We start from the raw sequence: 21,185 nt of genomic DNA, 5'->3' as shown, positions 1-21,185 counted from the left end.
AAAATATGGCACACAGGAGAATGGTCCGACGACTCGACACACTCCACCATTGTCACTCTCCCTAAGAAAGGGAGCACACATAAGTGCAGCAACTATCGTACAATTTCCCTCATCTCACATGCCAGTAAAGTAATGTTGCAAATTATAAATGAAAGACTGAAAGCTTTTCTAGAAAGAAAAATTCCGTATTTAATTTTTGAAATTAATAATAAATTATTAATTTTAATCAAACATTATCTAAAAATAAAAACAGGATCTATTCTATAGATATAAGAGAATCGGCGACAAGAGAAAAAACTTCATGTTTGTTGTAATTTTTTTCCTTGTAAGTGATATCTTATTATATAAATTAGAGAAAATATAAATCTGTTCCATTAAAGCAAGCTTTTGGATAAAATGAAGACTACATTTATTTAACTCGCTACTGTCTTTATTATACCGGCTGTGTCCCAAAAGTGGCTCACCCCCATAATTATTTTATTTTTTCAAGTAAAAAAGCAAGATTTGGTATGTTTTTGGTATATGACATAAATTAGGATTGATTGACGCATTCAATTGTTTTTGGTCACTTCCTGTTTCACCGGAAATGACTATAACTTCTGATTTTTAAATAGCACCCTAGGTATATCTCTACTTTATTCCATAGAAAATGACACTCTGAATAGAATGACATATCATGTCAACTTTTGACATTTTCTCATATGGTTTAATTGAAATTGTAACACTCGGTTCATAACGACAATTGGACTCGAAATACCAAGTATCAATATATTCATAAAAAAATGCTTTTTCGAAATAAACTAATGAGTCACCCTTGTTCCATTTGAAAAAACTGACATATGATTAAAAATACGATTTGTATATCTTTTAACCGGCCTAGACAAGACACGAGCAACATTAGACGATCAAAACTATTTTTTCCAAGGCTCCTTGATCAAAACTTAGTGTTTTTAACACCGCCATGGCACCCTGACTTGAAATTTAAAATACGATTTGTTTTTAACTGACAATGCCAAAAGTTGACATATGATATGTCATTCTATTAATAATAATTAAAAATAATTAATTTATGTCATATACTAACATACAAATCTGTTTTTTTTATCTGAAAAAATAAAAAAGTCATAGGGGTGAGCCACTTTTGAGACGCACCCGGTATATTAAAAAATAATGTTTCATAATGTAATATAATTTTAGAATTCTTGTATGTTATTTTAGATTCTGAAGATAGTTTTAGAATAAACCGGAATATATTTTTAATAAAAACATGATTAATTTTTTAACCGATGCCTAATATAATTTATCTTCTATAATAGCAGACAAGTATAAGAGAATAATAACAGAGTTATAATTATGATTTTGTTACAAAAACTTTTATATAAATGATTATGTAATAGAAAAAATTCAGATTTTACATTTTACTGAAATATTATATAAATAAGCGCCTTTCTACAACGCCACTGACTCCCAATTGGTAAATTGAGAGTTGCCTACGATCGAAAGTTGTTTCAAGACTCAAATGGATTATTTAAGTCAAATTTCTTGCAAATTTGGCACTGGCGAACCATATTTTACAGTTCTTGAATACAAAAAGTAAATAAAATAAACATTTAAGGACTACAAAATAAGAAAATGCAATAATACAATCACAGAGAAGTAGCGGCAACAATGCTTTACTACACACGTGCGACGCCTTAGACAAGGAAAGAGAGGGGACAGGTAACACGCATATTCTCCAGTGAAAAGTTTTTGAGGCCAAAATTTGATCGGCGGCCATACTTTGATGACAAGATTTCGAGGTGACACCAAGCGAATTTATATGTTTTTTGTGAATACTGTTTTGTTTTAAATTTATAAACTGTGTTGTTTAGTATGTGTGGTGAGATGTTCAGCGTATAACTGGAAATGCCGAAGCGAGAAAAAAGTGGCTGGAATTACATTTCACAGGTAAATATCGATACACAACTTTTGTTATGTAGTCATAAAATGTACATTTTTTTCATTATATCAGTAAAAATATGTAAAATGCTTTTAATATGTCTTGTACCACATCCAAACCAAACTATTTTTAATCATTCCAAGTAGTATTTTCAATAGCCTGTATTATAATTAATGTTTGAAACTGTAAATAATGCCAATCAGATTGGATTCCTTCAGTGGCGTAGGGAATTATAATCAGAGAAATAATACAATTTCTGCAATAAACATTTTTTATATATTTTACAAGACTACTTGTTACTATATTTTTTTAAATATCCTTTCAAAAAAATTGCTAATTTAGGTGTATAATAAGACTTTCAGTGAGTAATTAATAAAAATTTAAAAATAAATAAAATAATATCTTCTAGAATTGTTTATTTTTTTGTGGAAAATTAGGATATTCTTATGATTGAAGGTAACAAATATAAAAAATTACATTATTCATTGAATCCGTAAACAATTGTGAAGGGGATTGGCTAGATTCATTATTATACCGTATGATCGAAAAAACGGCGTCCAGTTATTGGCTTGTAAATGACGACATTCCCCATATAATTTTACATATAAAATGAGAGCGATTTCATTTCATAGCCATCGCTGACGCCGTCTTCTTTCGATGTCGTTTTATATAGTTTTTATGTAATTTTATATGTACTGTTTGACCAGCGGATCTGAAGCTACGGAAGGAATGCGAGAAAAAAAAATCGATGTTGCCACGTTTATCTATAAAATTGCAAAATTTCCAGACATGAACTATAAATTTAATATATTTTTATTATATATAATGTGTTTAGCATATATTCTGACGTATATTACTAAGGAATTTTAACGTAGTTCATATTGTTGGATATGTTTTATTTAATAACTTATTTCTTTCATTCTGTATAATCTGCTTATTACGAAAGGTGAAGGTATTTCAACGATATCATTGGCAAACCGGCATCGCCGCGCATGGCCGCCTATTCATCGAACATGATTGGCGAGAGTACGTCATAGGATTTGTTACCACGCGGTTGCCATGGCTTTTACGCCTTTCCTATTCGCTAGCCTTATCCCCAACTTCACGGCCACTTCTGAAAAGAGTAGAAATATTGAATACTATTGAAATATCCAGTGGCGGTGTCATTCTTTTGATCGTTATTACTTTCTTTCATTATTTTATACCGGTTATCCTAAACTTTATGCCTATATTTTTCGTATATTTAATAGTTAAAATTTCGTTCGTAGTTTTTAATTATTAATATTAAGTTTGATCGTATATTTATGTTTTGAAATGAATAAATTTGTTAAGGGTAAGACGCTACATAGCCAGGACAAGAGAAATAATAGCTAATTTAGGTAAGTAGAATAATAATAATGTAATTATAAGAATACTAAAATTAAATATTGGCTAAAATGAAAAGCACCCATTTACCTAAATATTTTAGCTAAACTAAAATAAATGTAAATAAACGTGGATGAAATCTCATTTGGTTTATTTCCTTGTGTTCATAACAGGGTTTGCGACGAAGAGGCTACAGAGAATTCGCTTAAGTTGCCGCTTAAACGTAAACTTGAGCGGATATCTCTTTATACCGGAGTTAGCGTATCGGCTATAAAAAATTCACACAGAAGTCAAAAAAGACTGAAACTAACCCGATAAAATGATATCCAGCCCTGGAAAGAAACGGCTACGTGAGCTCGACGACTTTGATTTCCAAGTGGTCAGGAATTTGATAAATAGATTTTATCTCGAATTCAAAGTCATCCCCACAATTAGAAAGCTTTTGCAAAAATTGCAGGAAGAATCGAATTTTCCTTTGGCAGGGAACTTAAATGGATTTTTAAGGGATAATTAAATGGATTTTTTGGCGTAAATGTTAAAATAACAGATAAATATTAATGGAGCGGCCCATTATATTGCAGAGAGAGATATAAATATATACGCGAAATTCGAAAATATCGCCAAGTATTATCTATTTGGATGAAACATGGGTAGACAATGACGTAACCTTTAAAAAGTGCTGGCGAAGCGATACCATATCTGGTGTAATAGGCAATATTGGATCTACTGGTGAGTAAAATTATGTTTTGTTTGCGCTTCCAAAGTTAACTATTTTCAAGATTTTTTTTTGCTGGAAATAGTTATATCTAAAATTATGTATTGTAGAAAAAATATAGTTAGTACAGATATATAAATAAATATACCTCAAGACTCAGTCTTGATCATCTGCTGATGATGTTAACATGGTTAGCGAAACGTGCGCCCAATGTAAAAGTAAAAGTGTTTTGGTGTATTGTGCTGATTTAGTGTTTTATTTTGCTGTGTAACACCAAAGGTTCCAACCCCCAGCTGTAATTATTTCTTCTATTATATTAACAACACATAATAATAAAATTATTCAAAATATTTAAGGGAGCTTTAATAAAAGCTTTTAGTGTGTTTATCTGCTAACTCAACAGTAACGATTCAAACAGGATAAAGTTTTTTGAAAAAAATTATTAATCAGAATTTATATTTATGATACACATTATTTTCATAAAAACCGTACGCCCATGCCTATTTTATGAATGAAATTGGGCGTGTCTTGTTTACAACTGCGTTCCCCTGCCGATACCCCGTAGCTACAGATCCGTTGATCACACTATATTAAGTATTATTTGAGGAATGTCATCGATCATCATTTCCAAACAAACAGGACCCCGCTTTTTTCGATCATACGGTATGTACATACACGTTTAAAACATATATATTTACATTATTTTTTATTTAATTATACATTATACAGACGTTAATAAATAAATAATTGTCTAGAAGATCAGTCCACTGTGACTGTTAAATGAATTTTGCATTATCGACTTAGATATTCTAATATTATAAAGGTTAGACTATAAAAATAGCATTACAATGCAAATGCAATAAAATACAAAATTGTATATGCATTACTCAAAAATGAACTATATATTAGTTTACGTTTTAATAAATATTTTGTATCGTCTGGGTACAAGCTAATTTCTGATGCTACGCCATTGGAAAATCTCGCGTGGTCGAACCGCGGTCCTCGGCCATTTCATGGTCAATGGCCTACCGACTTAGGAAGTGTCTATCAACTCTTACCCACGAGATATCAGATCTCATCCGGCCTCGAACCGGCGTGAATGAGCATTGTGTATCAATAGATTTTACACTTTTCTCTTGAACAACAGCACGATACAGAGTTTCGAACCGGTTACCCGTCCATCCACCAGTATCGCCTTACGTCGCTTAACTTCGGTGTTCTAATGGGAACCGGTGTTTCAACGTAGCTAGGCCGTTGCTCTACAGACCAAATATAGTAAACACTTAATAGTTTTATTTTGGGGTTATTATGGGTTTTAAAAGAATAAAGGTTTTTTATAGTTTTTAAGCTGTAAAATAAATAGTTTTGGCTACATTACTTAATCGCTGGGATTATTAAAACAGGTAATAATATCCTAGGATTTGGTAATCAGGAAGTAATGCAAAAATTCAATAAGACTTGGCATAGCACTAAAATATATGTTTTTGCTGTATTTGAGTAAAAAATACCAATTGCTTAAAATTTTCCTCGCCGATTTTAAGTTAATTGATGTACTAAGAAAATGAGTAATTTTGACAATTGTGGCAAAACGGCTTTGAAGTACTATTATAAGTGTAACAAATTCTAATGCCTGTAATGAACGACCGATTAGCATCTCAAGCATTATGTATGTGTATTTTTATAAGAAAAATCAGTATGAAAATAAAGTTCTGAATATTGTCATTAAAAGGAATCAGAAAGTGACGAAATAATCGATGATATTACGGAAATCCTAAATGACTTCAAACTACGATAAGTTCTTATAAATTCATCAAATATCGAAAAATTCAGTTACATATTACTCCTACACATTTTGTAATGCTAATTTTTACAAATGCCATTTAACTGAATGTACTTCCTTTAACTACATACTTATTTTTTCTTGTATTATTTAACGGAAAATATAACATTTTATGAAGGAGACACTTGATGCTGAAACATTCCAGTTCCAGTGCCACTGTGGAAAAGTACGCTTAAAGTCTATTTTAGTTTTAATTAGCCTTGATTATGTTACTGCTCATATACACTTTAATAAAACTACATAAAAGCTTTTTGTTTCATAAACAAGGAGAATTTGTTTAATATAAAGCTGCTTTAAACTGTTTATACATAGTGTACTCTTAATGAGAAAATATAATGTCTTGTTGATTTCTATTTATTGTTGGGCTTCTTTATAATAGATATTTAACTTAAGATATTAAATTAAATAATGCTATAGATTTAATATTACAAGACAATGCGTATTATGTAAATAGTATTTTTAATGACTATTAATCAATAAATATGCGATACAATTAATGACAAAACTTCTTAAAAGTATATTCCTATTGTGTTTACATTAATATTACTTAAATAGATTAATAAAAAACCCGTAATTTAAATATCCTTTATTAAATATGACTTTTATTTCATCAATTCATGCCTTTTAAATGAACACAATTAAAATTGATATATCTTTAATTAACGTATTGGGGACCAAGAAAGAAGTGTTCCGAAAAAGCCTAATATCAGGTTTCCTATTTGAAATTTTCAATGTTTTTTTACAAAGTTTGAGGCATTGCCATTGGTAACGCACGTTTTAAAAATATTTATATATTTCTATATTGAAGTGTTAAAATAATTAAATTTCCATTCCAAAAAATTCCGTAATATCATATTATACACCACTGCTCCCTTTTTTTCACGTTTTTTTTCTGGCGTATTTTTCGGGGTGGCGCACCTCATTTGCCTCGGTTGATTATACGAAAACGGAAAGATGTAGAAACAAAATATTTTATGGGTATATGTGGGGAGGAAATATACAGGGTGTCTCAGAACTAAGATCCATACCAAAGTTGCTTCAAGTTTTTTTTGCAAAGTGCAAAAAATTGCTTCTTGGCCTCAAGGGCTTATGCTCAAAGATATCCAAATAGGAATCTTCCTGATTAGAGTTCCTTTGAGAAACTACTTGTCCTATTTCGCTGAGCTAGTAGTGTGGTTTATAAAAAAAACTATTAGGCAGAAACCTGTCGTTGGAAGTGAAGAAAATGAATTTGCCGTAATATTTTTATTTATCGCTCTTTTATAGAAAATTCATATTCAAAAGTCATCGTAAAATAAATCAAAGTACATTACTTGACATTTTCTTGATAGAATAATAAATACATATTTAATACATATATTATTTATTAAACTATTTTAGGGCTAAATTAAATAAAAGTAAGCTGGTATAAATTTAAATAGAGTATATAAACTAATTTTAGTATTGAAAATACCTACTATCTGTCACTAGAAAATTGCCATGGCGACACCAGCCATCTTGATTGCCATTTTATTGAAAAATCGCTTTTTATTCAAAATATGAGCCAGATAGGTATAGGAAACCCTAATATATTTTGAAAGAGCATTTGAATCTGCTTCGATTTATTTAAAAAAATACAGGGCGTTGTATTTGAAATAACGCAGTTTTTATGTAAAATAATTATTTAATATAGACCAGAATTTTTGATATCCCTGTATACATTAAACAAAGCAATCAAATTATTCAGTAAAGTTTATCTCCTTGGCTTAAAAGTCAGCACAATAATGAATTCTGAAAAGCAATGTACAGGTTGTTGACAATCTTTATTATTATAGCATGCATATTTAAATATCTTTAAATATCTCAAAAAACAGAGCTTGTAAACAGATTTAACCCTTATAATAAATGCCTTATTTTATGTCCAAAGATCCAAATATGAAATAAAATACCAGGGGTTCCATAAAAAATAACTTTGATGTGGATCTTAGTTCTGACAGACGCTGTACATTTCAAAATAATTTAAAACTATGCACATTGACTTTCCACAAATACCCATAAAATATTTTGTTTCTACATCTTTCCGTTTTCGTATAATCAACTGAGGCGAGTGAGGTGCGCCACCATGTACAGGGTGGCTCGAATTCGACTCTCATCATTGGGATTTCGGAAACCGTAAGAGATACAGGATCGGTTAAATTTGATGCTCAATAAAATGCTGTATTGCATTTTTATTTTTTATTTTTTGTATAAAATATTCTGTACGAAACGTCGCGTCGGCAAATATCAAAATGACTATATATAGTGTTTTAAGAGTGATGAAAGGATTTAATTAAATTGAAAAAAAAATCAGGTCCGTATTTAAAAAATTAAGTTAATGATGGTCGCCAGAAGCCGAAACGTCAGAGTCAATATTTAATCATACAGAGTTATAGAGCAGAAAAAGTGGCCATGAAAATGTGTTTTTCATTTTAAGTTATCTTAACAAATAAAGCCAGGAAGCAATAGAAAAAAAAATTGAAAATTCCGTTTTTTTCGAATATATTCGGAAGTATTCGGAATTTTTCAAAATGCAATACGGCATTTTATTGAGCATCAAATTGCGCAACTTTGCCTCAACCGATCCTGTATCTCTTACGGTTTCAGAAATCCCAATGATGAGCGTCGAATTCGAGCCACCCTGTACAGTGTGATCCGAATTGTGTTCGGGAAACTTCGGTAGCATATTCTGCAGATAAAAAATAAGTAAAAAAGTTTATATAAATTTATGTCATAAAATTCTTCGTTTCCGAGATACAGGATGATGTAGAAGTTTCGTTTTTATTTTGGTTTTGTCCAAATAATTTCTAAACTAACGACGATATTTGGACGAAAATTAATGTGTATTAATTTTTGACATGTTTTAAGTCAATTTTTAGTAAATCACATTTAGAGGTTTACCTCGCTAAAATTATCATCGAATGTCATTCCTCAGCCATTTTTTCTCGATCATACGGTATTTCTGGAATTAGGAGATTTATATCACAAATTCACTGAGTGGTAAACAAATGACAATACTATTCATATAAAAATTATACAGGGACTATATTATTAAATTAATTATAATCATATTGCATCGTATACTATTTAGTATGTAAAACTACATTTTTCTACTTCTGGAAAAAATAAGAGATTAAATAAGTGCAAATATTTTCGGGGCTGGTAGATTTCTATAAAGGAAATATATTTTCTCTTTATCATTTTTGAAATTAGTCCAAAATAACTTATTGAGTTATGAGTTATTTGTCTTTGAAAATTAAAAAAAAATTGCCTAAATTTTGATAACCACTGGGTCTTTTCTAGGTTTTCTTTCTTGTAAATTTGATCTACTACCTATGTTGCCATATTATGAAGAAATTATTTTTATAACTAACACCTAAATAAATTTCGAAGACATTTATCAAAAAATTTCAAATTTTCATAAATTAATTTTTGCGAAAAAAAAACTCCTATACGTGTTTTTCTGGGGTCGAAATATACTACTACTCTTAAAATATTTACATTTATTTAAGACTCACCCTGTATATTTTTTGTGTAAGAAGGTATTAAAATAGCCGTATATACCGGGTGTTGCATCGTCGGACGGGACATAGGAAATCCCGTGTAAATTTTAATGGGGTCAATTATTGGCTTCCCTAATTATTTTAGAGAATAATTCTATTTAGGTTTATTGAAGAGCACTAAAACCCACATTCAAAAGAATAACTTTAGGTATTTTTGATTAGCTCGTTTACGAGTTATCGCCGATTTCTTTTTAAATATTTCTTCTTTCTTATGGCCCTGTATTTACTTATGAGCACCAGTCAAGGTAAAAGATAACTGTCAAATGAAGTTATCATTTCAGAAATTTACCTATTTAGTGCTTTATTATTATTGAAAACTCATTCCTACATCGGAAATCTTAAAGATGTACTTATAAATACAAATTAATATGAATTAAAGTAAAATAAAGTAATCAGTTACAAGGTTAATTATAGTATTATTACAATATTCAATAACTTATTAATTTAGGTACTGGTACTATTGAATTGTTAGAACTTTAGGATTTAAGAAGATGTTCAAATATTCCTCCATCGACTGCTAGACAATAACCCAGGTGATCATAAAATTATCTTCTTACATTCGCTAGTTGGTAAACTGAAATTCTATTGCATTCGGCAGAAATAGCATTTTTTAACTCGTCTAGATTTGGGTATTTTTTATGCTTGTATATCCTGTTTTTAAATGGCCCCAGAGAAAGAAATCATTTGGCGAAATATCAGGAGACCTTGCTGGCCAATTTGATGTATAATTTAGGCCAATAACGTTTCCGTTAAAACTATTGTCTAAATATTCCCGAACAGCCAGGGTACTATGTGCCGGGCAGCTATCCATTTAGTGCCAAACTTCCTGATTTTCCCTAGCGGCATCATAAATAAAATTAATAAAAAAAAATAAAATAGCAGGTAAAATATGATTTTCGAGTAGTTCCAAATAATATTCTGCATTTAAATTTCGCGTAAGAAATAATGGCCCGATAATATTGTGTCCGAATATCCCTGCCCAAACATTTACTTTCTGTGGATATTGCGTCCTTGTTTCGACAAACCTGTGTTGGTTTTCTTTGTTACAATATCGATAATTTTGAACATTGGGTTCATTATTTATGGTAAACGTGCATTCGTCAGTGAAACATGTTTTTTAAAAATTCCCTATCAGTGTTTGCTCTTTCCATCATATCAAAACAAAACGCCTGCCGCCGTATTTCGTCCCCATCTCGTAGTTCTTGGTGCTTTTCATATTTGAAGGAATAGTATTTATGTCGTTTCAAAATTCAAAACGCTGTAGTGTGATCTATTCCTATTTCATCCTCAAGTTTCCTTGTGCTGATCTTTCCATCGTTCTCTTCCACGCACAATAAAACTTCCAAGTCGGTATCATTTCTTGCATCTTCTCTTTGTTCCTGCCTTGCTTCACATCTGCAGTTATTTATTAGGGTATCTTTGGTCTCAAATCTCTGGATATTCCTTGCGATTGTAGATTTTCCAGGTATCGGTCTATTCGGATACAGAGCAGCAAACATGTCCGACACCTTTTGATAACTATTTCCTTGATAATACCATTTAATAATCAATACTTTTTCTTCGGTAGTAATTCATGGCTAATATTTTCGATGTAGGTATGAGTTTTTAATAATATAATAAAGCACTAAATAGATAAATTTCTGAAATGACAACTTCATTTGACAGTTATCTTTTACCTTGACTGGTGCTCATAAGTAAATACAGGGCCATAAGAAAGGAGAAATATTTAAAAAGAAATCGGCGATAACTCGTAAACGGGCTAATCAAAAATATCTAAAGTTATTCTTTTAAATGTGGGTTTTAGTGCTCTTCAATAAACCTAAATAAAATTATCTCTAAAATAATTAGGGAAGTCAATAATTGACCCCATTAAAATTTACATGGGATTTCCTATGTCCCGCTAGACGATGCAACACCCAGTATATTTATGAAAATATTTTTAGAATGTGTGCTACCATATTACCTGCAAAAATCTCAAATAGGAAACCCGATATGAACTTTTTTCGGAGTTTATTATCTATTCTATGATATAATTACTGATGTAAAGAAATATTATCAAGAGTATTGAACTATTTAAACACCGTCTGTAATAACCATAAATGCACTAACTAATTCACAAAACCACAAACGCTAACTGTATTCATTTATATTTTTCTACGAAAATCTGTTTTTATTTAACTCGCGTCACAGCCGCACCTAATTATGTCAAAAAGTAAACTATTAATTCGCGGTATAAGATTCCCTGTTCGAGATTCGGGCCGAACTAAATATGTGGAGAGTTTTGTTTCTGGCATACAACACTTAAGACATTCCATTCCACATGTCGATTAACCGGGAAATTACTAAGTCGCGTACAGTCTCATTAAACTTGAGCTTATACTGTTGGCTGCTTTTATCGTTGAACGTGAATTATTATGGCGAATTGTGATTATAATTCTAATATTAAAAAGGAATTGTTTACTTTTCTAGCATTTCCCCATCCGGTGGCTTATGATCATAAATGTAGGATATAAAAAGTGCAGTATAGACTTCTATTTTGAATTGAGATTTTCTATTTTTTGCTGCTGGTAGTTGAGAATGATTAGGAATTAGTAGTCGGCTATATTATCCTGGAAAAGTTTTTACTGTTTTTAAAATTAAAATTTAAATAGTATTTCAGTACCTATTTAAAATATTTTTAATTAAATTATTTTATTTTAAATGAAAAAAAACTATATAATATCGAAATGTCGTATAATACGAAATTACTATCGAAATTATTAGCAACGTATTTTAGCACGAAAGTGTCCTGACCGGTCCTGACAGTTTCCTACTTCTGGAAAATACAGGGTGTCCCAGGCTGAGCGTGCCTCAGAAGTTTCACTATAATATCTAGATTGGAGATTTTTTGCACATTACTGTTTCACAACGAGATCTATCGATTGAAAATATTTTCGGCGGTTTAATTATACAGGGTGTCCCAGAAATAAGTGCAAGTATTTTAACTGGTAGTATAGTTCAACCACAGAAACACGCCTATGAGGTTTTTATCGCGAAAAAAATATTTTGAAAATTCGGTATATTTTGAAAAAAAATTTGGAATTTTTTTTAGTTTTTAGTTAAAAACGTAATTTCTTGATAGTATGGCAACATAGGTAGTAGATTAAATTTACAAGAAAGAACACCCAGAATAGATTCAGTGGTTCTCAAAATTTTAGCAAAAAATATTTATTTTTGGAAATTTTCAAAATAAAATAATTCCATTATTTTGGACTTATTTGAAAAATGATAAAGAGAAAATATGTTTCTTTTATCGAGATCTACCATCTCTTAAAATACTTGCACTTATTTCTGAGACACCCTGTATATGTCACTGTAAATGTCTGAAATGCGGTAAATCCGAGGTTTTACCGCATTTCGAGTTGGTTAGCGTGGTTATTTGGGGGGTGTTAATTCATTGGTAAATCCTAGGTTTAGCGCGCTTAGCCTAGGTTTTACCGCATTTCGGACATTTACGGTAACATATACAGGGTGTCCGAACTGTATTCCGGATACTTCGGAAGCATATTCTGCAGATAAAAGTAAGTAAAAAAGTTCGTATAGATGTATGTCCTAAAATGCTTTGTTTCGGAGATACAGGGTGTTGAAGTTTAATTTTTAATTCGATTTTTTTTCAAATAATTTCCGAACTAATATCGATATTTGGATGAAAACTGGTGTCTGGGATATTGACATGAGAATTTATGATCATAAATATAGGATATAAAAAGTGTAGTATAGATTATTTCTATTTTGAATTGGGATTTTCCATTTTTTGCTGCTGGTAGCTTATTGGTAGCTGGCTGTATTTTTCTGGAAAAGTTTTTACTGTTTTAAACATTTTAGTATTTCAGCATTTAAAGTAGTTTTAATTAATACAAAGTTATATTAATATAATATTGCATCGAATGTAATTTAGCACGTAAGTGTACTGACAGTTTCCTACCTCTGGAAAATATACAGCGTGTTCCTTAATGACATGCTAATATTTAAGGAGGTGATTCTTGGGGCTACTTTAAGAAAAAACTTCATATGAATATATGTCCTAAACATCTTAACTTTTCAGATACAGGGTAGTAAAATTTTCTATTTTTTTTCAAATTATCTCTGATGTTATATTTGATACACATCTTCCATGCATCAAAATGCTTATTCCGATATACAAAAAAATTGTTTTATTCCTTATTTTCCTTCCGGTCGAAGTAGAAATGATTTCGACACAACAGTCACCGCATAAGGTTTTCAGCGATTTGGCCGTAAATATTTTTTTTAGGAATGAATAGAGATTTTTGAAAATAATTTTTATTTTAAGAGAAGTCAGTGGTGTACCATTTTTTTCTCCAAAAATATTCAATGTAAAACCTGTATGGACGGCACTGGTTGAAATAAATAAAATTCTTTGTAGACTATAAAAGGTATTTTGATGCATAGAAGACATGCATCAACTTTCATAAAGATATATTTAATAGAATCAGAGTTATTATATAAAAAAAATTATTTTAAGAAAATTTTACCACCCTGTATCTCGGAAATTAAGTTGTTTAGGACATACAATTATATGAAGTTTTTCTCTTAGTATAGGACCAAGAATTACCCCCTTAAGTATTAGCATTTCATTAAGGAACACCCTGTTATAGATTTTTTTTGTAGCTATTATTTTTATTTTTTAATTGGTTAATATTTAGTTATGTTCAGATTTCTGTTAATATTTTGTATACAGAGTTATTCACCTCGACACCGAGTATTAGTAGCCAAATTATTGGATTTTTAGAAATTGTGAGTGATGAGACCGTTGGAGTTGGAGGACTACCAAAGCTACAATTCAAAATGAAAAAATGTCAAAGTTGTATTTTTCTAAACGAAACATCCTGTATATTATTACATTTTTAGTTTCTACGATTAAAATAAAGGTAAATTTGTTTAAGGTTTACCCTCAGGTTTTCCGCACTTTCATCTTACTGTTTTTGAAATACCGTATGATCGAATAAAAACGGCGTCAGCGATGGCTATGAAATGAAGGTCGGTGTCATTTTATATGTAAAATTATATGGAAAATGTCATTGATCGTGATTTCATAGCCATCGCTGACGCCGTTTTTATTCGATCATACGGTATTTATACGACTTTGTAAAAATCGAGGTCAAAATGCAGTGACAATTTTAAGGCTCCGCGCGCACTGAATAGGTATCGGCGAGAGCGAGCGGTGCGAGCGGTGCGAGCGGCGCGAGAGGCGCGATCGGCACGACCGGTCGGAAAGTCGATTGTAGCCGCGCACTGGAGTCGCACGATCGACGGTCGAGAGTACGTCACCAGCATAAATTTGAGCATAGACGAGGAGAAGTTTATTCAAATTTAGTCAAATTCATTCGGCATTTCAAAAAATTATAAAGTATTATTACTATTTATATTTTTATGCAACTTTTTATATTTTATGCTTTATGATGGAAATTGATATTATTTAGATCTTAACCAAACACACATTAATATATTTAGATCTTAACCAAACACACATTAATATATTTAGATCTTAACAAACCACATAAAATTAGTGAAATAGAGTGGAAGATGGGGATAAAATATACTACATGACTCTTAGCTTAACCGATTTTAACAAATTTGGTATAACCCCAAAGGGTTTAATTTGTTCTTTAAAAACAAAGCTAGATATGAAAAATAGTCAAATAAAACTTCTATTTTTAGTTTTTTAATCTAAATAAGTGTCATTACAAACATTAGATTATTAAATATATAGCTTTTATTTTAAGTTTTTAAAATCTTTGTTTTAAGTCAGTAGTAAATAAAACGAAACTTGTGTTTACATTTTGTTTAATGATTGACGTTTCGACCAATTTTAATTCGGTCTTCTTCAGAATCTATAATATACGTGTAAATAATGTTCTACGTTAATGGTAAGAAAAAATTATATATTAAACACATTGTTAGTGATAAAATTGTATTGTATATTATAGATTTTGAAGAAGCCCGAATTAAAATTGGTCGAAACGTCAATTATTAAACAAAATGTAAACACAAGTTTCGTTTTATCCACTACTGACTTAAAACCAAGATTTTAACAAATTAAAATATAATAAAAAAGTCAAAGAAAATTGAAAAAAAAAATAAATAGTTTTTATAGTACCGTATTATCGGTACGTAAGGAACGACATCAGCGATGGCCACGAAATGAAGGTCGGTGCCATTTTATATGTAAATTTATATAGGAATTGTCATCAATCGTCATTTCCCATCCAACTGGACGCCATTTTTTTCTCTATCATATCGTATTTTTAATTTTTATACGAATAATTTGTTACCACATACCTACTTGGTATTTCGAGTCAAACTGTCGTTATAAATACAGCCATTGTCGTTATATCACTCTAAATTGATATTTAAAATACTATTTTTAAGCGAAAACGTTAAAAGTTGACATACGATATTAGCCTACTTCGGGCTTTTCTTATTACTGCTTCTAAACCGTCCTGAAACTGTGATACGCATGCACAGAAGGAAATATGTGGCAATTTTTTTGTCTGCGCACGTGCTGTAGGGTTCTAGAGTTCTAGGACGGTTCAGAACCAGTAATAACAAAAACCTCAACAAACCTATTGAGTGTATATCGTTTTCTTCAGAATTTCTTGCTATCAAATAAAGTAAAAAATACCGAGGGACCATTTAAAAATAAAAAGTTGTCGTGTCATTTCGGGTGAAATAAGAAGTAATCAACATAACAAACCAAATCTTTTTTTTTTCTAAAAGAATAAAAATGTTATCGGGGTGAGTCACTTGTGAAAAGCACCCGCTACTTATATATGCACATTTTACTTAAATTTACTTAACTTTCCTTCTTCGAAAGTATTATAAATTACATAGTTAAAGAAACAAATTACATAGTTAAAGAAACAACAATACCCACTACCTTGTTTTGCAATTTCACGCAAAGAATCGAGGTTATTAATAATAATTTTACAAGTCGAGATCACAAAACGCCATCGGTAATTGTCGCCTGTATAGACATCAAAATGAAATTACATCATGCTTGGCGCCGCCACCGCGCCGGTAAGATGTCTACGAGAGATCGCGAAAAAATGCCTTAAAATAAATTAAAAAAATATCCAACTACTTTATTTGTTGTTTTATTTTGGGGCTATGAACGTGACTATTATGTTACATCATGTAACCAATTTTCGTATGTTATTTTATTTCGCTATTTCAACCCACAACTAAACCAAATCCACCATAAATTATTTATCAATATAAGTTTTACTTACTAGAATCTCCCGTCTTTTTGGATATTTCAGACCAAGCATTCTCTCTGCGTACAGTATCATAATAGTATCTATTTTTTGGGTCGTACAGTATTATATGGTCTCGTACACTTTCGATTAATAATTCATCGGACATGTTTAAAAACCGCTCCACTAAACAGTCGCTCGGCGTAGACTATTCGTCCCCTTCCCATGCATTCTCTGATTTCGCCTGATGGTGTCGGGTACCGCGAACGGCGCCGATAGCTCTAAGCGCACCGATCGCACCGATCCGATGCGGTGCGCGGGCTTACATTTATTTCAACGTAAACTGAAAATTACGTGTCGCTCGCTCTCGCCGATACCTATTCAGTGCGCGCGGAGCTTAAAGCTGGATTTATAAACTCGGAAGTTGGCGTTCAGTTGAGGTTCAGTTGCAGTTGGATGTTCGCGGCAGTTGAGGTTCAATATTTTTGCATTTATAAACTGTCAGTTTCGGTTGTAGGTTAGGTTTGGAATTGTGAAAATTTCGAACGTTTTTCTTTCGATTTAAAAATACTTCTGGTATTTGTCAAAGTTCAAACACAGTAATCCAGGATTACGCAAAATGTAAACATCACATTAACAGAAGTAATGAAACAACAATAAGGGTCATTTTCCAATGCATCGGCGTACTGTGCTTCACGTGATCGACAGGCGCTTATTCATTGGCTGTCGCCGAACGTCGCCAGCGGTCGCCAACTGCCCGCAACTGCCGACATAAACATTGACCATCTTTGAACTCCGCTGAACGTAAAACGAACTGCCAACTTTTCGACCAACTGACTTTATAAATGCGCGCGTTCATTTCATAGTGTTGAACATTTTGAACGGCAACTGAACCTCAACTCCCGAGTTTATAAATCCAGCTTTATGCTTCATTTCTCTAGGCGTATGTAAGTTCCTAAAACCAAAATATTGTACTGAATTTTTTCTATTTACTATATGTAGATTGTCTGCAAATTATTAGCTTTAAACGACAATAACCTGTTTAATTTAAAAGGAACACCCTGTATATTTTACGCGAATCAGATGCACAATTTAATTATCTATGAAATTGTACTATACTATATTTTACGTATCTTTCCAAGTTTTCGTAGAGAATGCATTTTCTTATAATTTAGACTGCATTTATCAAATCAATATAGCCATGGAATATTGACATTTTAGATATTTTTTTAAAGCAATAAATGTAATACAAAATTTGCAGTCGAACCTCAATTTGCAGTTGCACCTCTTTTAGTGCGAAGTGGTGCAAATAAACACATAGCAACATTACTAGAATATTTTGAACCATATATTTGAATTTTGCTTTATGTCCCTTAAGAGTCTATTACGCTGTACTTTCAGGTCGCACTAAGGGGTCGAGTAAAGCGGGTGTGTGGCCGAAGGAAATATATATTATATTTCAGAAATCTGCCTAAGACATCCTGTCGCGTTAAACCACACCCAAAATTCCAAACACACGTGCTTTAATTAAGGCTTGATTAAAGTTTACAGAGCTTCATCATTTGCCATAAAATAACAAGCAATTTGTTACAAAACCATATAAATTATATATCGCTGTAATCACAAAATTGCAATTTATTTCCGTATTGTAACAGAATTTTAAATTATGTCTTTGTTTTCGAAAAAATTTAATTCAAGCATAAGGAATATTTTGTTCATGTTTGACCATCAAAATCTTAAAAATAAAGAAGTTGTCTAAAAATGTGCTACAATATGGATACAGTATAATCCTTTATCTTTAATTTCCTTCTTCATTTGTGTAAAAATTCTTAGCCAGTTTTACATAAAACGTTAAATGCCGACCGCTTATTTTGCTACTTTTTCGGCCTAGTGAAATTGACTCTTAAGTGCTTTAAGGTCTCAAACGCACTGACGACCAGGTCGCGGCCACCATCATTTGATTCAATGATATTACTGGTCGCAGCTGCGTTTCCTAATAACAGAACCAAATCGCCATTCCTAAGTAAAAAATAATCTAATGCTAATAAAATTAATAAAAAAATAATAATAATAATAAGAAATAAATAAAAAATATTAAGAAAATATAATAACAATATTAATAATACAAATGAGAATAAAAACATATTTTTCTCTTCATTCCAGCACGAGTAATCCTCGGAGTAACCACATACAGAATTATTCCATATGGACTTGGATCACTTTTCCATTGAACCAAGCGAATACGAGTTTTATTTTATCTAACAAATTTGCTACAAATTATTTTTCTTTGTTTTGTCTGTTAATCAGTTAATGTATATACATATAACTATTGGTAAGAACTTCTTACGATTTGCTACATTTTATTATTTCTTTTCCTTTAGTCTTCAAAGTTTCAAAATCATTTATCTCAAAAGTAAGAAAATGTGACTTAGATCGTTTTTCCCCCGTAGTCTTCATATTATATGTCATTCTATTGAGAGAGATATTTTCTATCGAATAATGTAAAAACATAGTGGAGGTGTCATTTAAAAATCAAAAGTTGTAGTCATTTCCGGTGAAAATTGAAGTGATCAAAATCAATTGAATATTTCAATCAATCCTAATTTATGTAATATACTAACATACCTAATCTCGTTTTTTTATCTGAAAAAATAAAAAAGTTATAGGGGGTGAACCACTTTTTAAACGCACCCGGTATTTATACGAAATTTTCACTTATTTATTATTGTAGAATATTCGGCAGCATATTCGTTTTCGGAATACAGTTTGGACCACCCTGTATATACTGGGTACAAATTCGGTAAAGGTACCCAAAACAAAAGGCCGAAAAGGTACCCAAAACAAAAAAGAAATATTAGTGTGGCATCGTTGTAGTCAGGAGACTGATGAATTCTTTCAAAACCTGAAACAAAAGAGCCAGGTCTGTATTTAAAAGTATCTCAGGAAATATTAGCTAATTTGAAAACATGGAAACTTTGAAAATCTAACGACAGGAAAAAATAAAATTGATTTTCAAAAAAAACATATTTTAAACTTAGCAATCCTTGAAATTTTTGAAACTTTTTTGATAGCATGTTGTCGAACATCCTCAGGGCAACTTTGCTCCAATTTAACCATGTTCGTATCTATTACGGTTTTAATACCGATTTTCGAGATACAAATGCTCGTACCCCGATATTGTAGTACCCTGTATATATAGTATTTGAAACCAATGCGGCATTGTGTATTTTAGCAAAGTGCGATATTCTACTGAATGAATGTGTCACCATCATAAATATGTTAATTTCATAAATGGTTATTCTGCTTGCTTTTTTATTTTAATAGGTACATGATATCGCATGGCTCTTAACCATTCTAATGAAATACCCATAAAAATTATTGGTACTGGTCTTTTATTGATGAAGATTGTTAAATGAAATATTAACAAACGTCCATTGACCCAATGGGAGTTTAAGTATTTATCCCCTCAAATGAGGGATTTGTAACTTTTATTTCGGCATTTAAGGCTAGTTATTTTAAATGAAATATTACTAAAGGCGGTTGAAAGGTTATAAATCAATTTACTCTTAACTGAGATTACTGTATTTTTCATTTCAAACAATGTTTTATGTTGATTGCTTTATTTGTCTTATTTCTATTGTTTGTTTTAGAATAACATAAGACTACGTAAACTTACACCCTATATAAAGGGTGATCCGAATAGTATTCGGGAAGCTTCGGCAACGTATTCTGCAGATAAAAATAAGTAAAGACGTTCGAATAAGTTTATGTCATAAAATGCTTCGTTTGGGATATACAGGGTGTGGAAATTTCATTTTCACACCCATTCCATTTCACGGTCAGTAGAAATATTGAATACTATTGAAATATCCAGTGGCGGTGTCATTCGTTTGATCATTATTACTTTCTTTCATTATTTGAAAGATTATTTTTAAGTTGTGTTTTATTGTTTTGTTATCTTGTTATAATGTTTTTCGTTCGTAGTTTTTAATTATTAATATTAAGTTTGATCGTATATTTGTGTTTTAAAATGAATAGATTTGGTAAGGGTAAGACGCTACATAACCAGGACAAGAGAAATAATAGCTAATTATATAAATTAGCTATTACCTATATAGGTAAGTAGATTAATAATAATATAATTATTAGAATATTAAAATTTAATATTGACTAAAATAAAAAGCACACATTTTACCTACATATTTTACCTAAACTAAAATAAATGTAAATAAACGTGGATGAAATCTCATTTGGTTTATTTCCTTGTGTTCATAATAGGGTTTGCGACGAAGAAGCTACAGAGCTACAGAGAAGCTTAAGTTGCCGCTTGAACGTAAACTTGAGCGGATACCTCTTTATACCGAAGTTAGCGTATCGGCTATAAAAAAATTCACACAGAAGATAAAAAAAGAACTAACTAAAAAAAATTGGAAACTAACCCCGATAAAATTATATCCAGCCATGGAAGGAAACGGCCACGTGAGACTGCTGTTGA

General features: G+C 31.1%; 1 protein-coding gene across 11 annotated transcripts in view; it reads right to left on the bottom strand.

The window, feature by feature from the left end:
- LOC115878579 (collagen and calcium-binding EGF domain-containing protein 1-like) overlaps nucleotides 1–11,801 on the bottom strand; it is a 120,423-nt gene extending 108,622 nt beyond the window's left edge. For 3 of the 11 annotated variants that reach the window (XM_030895114.1, XM_030895116.1, XM_030895117.1), the window contains exons 1-2: nucleotides 11,475–11,801; nucleotides 8,989–8,990 (exon numbers count right to left, since the gene is read on the bottom strand). The gene's annotated coding sequence lies outside the window, so the exon portion shown is untranslated. Of the gene's footprint in view, nucleotides 1–8,988; nucleotides 8,991–11,400 lie in introns of all 11 variants that reach the window. The other 8 variants (XM_030895119.1, XM_030895121.1, XM_030895120.1 and 5 more) reach the window with 5 other exon arrangements.
- Between the last annotated feature and the right edge of the window lie 9,384 nt (nucleotides 11,802–21,185).

Source organism: Sitophilus oryzae, unplaced genomic scaffold (assembly GCF_002938485.1).
Source record: "Sitophilus oryzae breed Bouriz unplaced genomic scaffold, Soryzae_2.0 scaffold_1518_pilon_pilon, whole genome shotgun sequence".
In the NCBI taxonomy this organism is placed as follows: Eukaryota; Metazoa; Arthropoda; class Insecta; order Coleoptera; family Curculionidae; genus Sitophilus; species Sitophilus oryzae.
The sequence above is the reverse complement of the archived record's forward strand: the minus strand, read 5'-3'. Positions and strand labels throughout refer to the sequence as shown.